Genomic DNA, 1,383 nt, shown 5'->3' with positions numbered 1-1,383 from the left:
CCGATAGGGTTAGCGATTTTATGGAAACCAAGCTTTGTGCTGATTGGTCGGTCGAATCAGGGAGCTTCCCGACCGCGTCGGGGCTGCTACGCGTTACAACGTCGTTACAAATATTAGGCACCTTGAGTAATCACAGTACCTTACGGGTTCAAATCAGCACCTAACAGGTTTACATGAGCCCCTCGCCTGGTTGAAATTGGCACCTCGGCAGGTTCGCATGATTGGTTAATAAATCCACCTTAGCAGGTTCACATCAGCACCTCAGCACATGAGCACCTTATTAGCAGAAATAACAGTTAAATCTCGTCGTGTGCGGCGGGCTTTAAAGAAGTGCACGCGCGTACGACGAATGACAGTTAGGCGCGTGTAATGTGTGCGGGCAGGCTTTTTTTCCCCGCCGGCGGCTGAATGAAATCAGACAGTTGACGACGCACCCTCTGTTTATAAATTATATGCACATATGTCTTGTCTAACCTCATTACTGTTTGTCTGGTTGTTGACGTCTTTCCATCAAAAGTCGAAACATTATTGGTCGGTTGTTCTTCTTTTCATCAGTCATTTGGCCATAACAAAACTGCGTAAGTTAAATAGGCCTAGGCTAGACCAAACCAGGGCTATGCTACCTAGGCCTAGCCTAGGCTAGGCCTAATTAGTAATATAGGGGTCTATCAGATAGATAGACCCCCAGGCATCTGCCCGTAGCCTGGCCCTAGGCCAGGCTTACTTTAAGCAAAATTAATTAAATTCGTTAAGGCCAGCCTAGACCTATAATAGGAAGACTTCTTGGGCACTGATCAGTCACTGTCTTCTGCTAGAATATTTTGACAGAAAACTTGGAAATGTAGACAAAAAAAGTTTCTTTTCATATGTACCTCTAGCCTAGGCATAGGCTAATAATACGCTTGACAAATGTAGGCCTATGCCTAGAAATTATATCCAATATGGCATATCAACAAAGTAAATATAAAACAAACATAATCCTGAATAAGACAATTTATGCCCATGTCATTAACCTCAACCTGATATTATTATTAATTAACCAACTGGGTAAGGGAGTGTTCAGAAATACTTGTTGTTGGGGAAGGGGCGAGGGTTTCTAAGTAATGTGGAACAAAATCCTTTTAGGTCCTGAAAAATGAATCGAAAAATAAAATTGCACTTAAGGAAGGGGATAAATACAATTAAGAAATATTAGCTTTTCTACATATAACGTCTTAAATAAGACTGATAATTTTAGATGCCCTCTAAGTGCTTTTATGGTAAAACTTCCCAAAACGTTATGGTATTTATGGTAACATTTTTCTAAACGATGGTACTGTGTTTGGACACACAGTACCGTTTTGTTTAGCGTTTCGGGAAGTTTTACCATAAAGGCTACGATTT

At 41.2% G+C, this 1,383-nt stretch overlaps 1 long non-coding RNA gene across 1 annotated transcript in view; it reads left to right on the top strand.

The window, feature by feature from the left end:
• The first annotated feature begins 99 nt into the window (after positions 1-99).
• The window catches only part of LOC117123717, a 3,597-nt gene continuing 2,313 nt past the window's right edge, over positions 100-1,383 (top strand). Inside the window, exon 1 of the long non-coding RNA XR_004447879.1 lies at positions 100-578. This is a non-coding gene — a long non-coding RNA (uncharacterized LOC117123717). The remainder of the gene's footprint in view (positions 579-1,383) is intronic.

This window comes from Anneissia japonica, unplaced genomic scaffold (genome assembly GCF_011630105.1).
Source record: "Anneissia japonica isolate Jap-2015-1 unplaced genomic scaffold, ASM1163010v1 scaffold20542_len3804_cov107, whole genome shotgun sequence".
In the NCBI taxonomy this organism is placed as follows: domain Eukaryota; kingdom Metazoa; phylum Echinodermata; class Crinoidea; order Comatulida; family Comatulidae; genus Anneissia; species Anneissia japonica.
The sequence above is the reverse complement of the archived record's forward strand: the minus strand, read 5'-3'. Positions and strand labels throughout refer to the sequence as shown.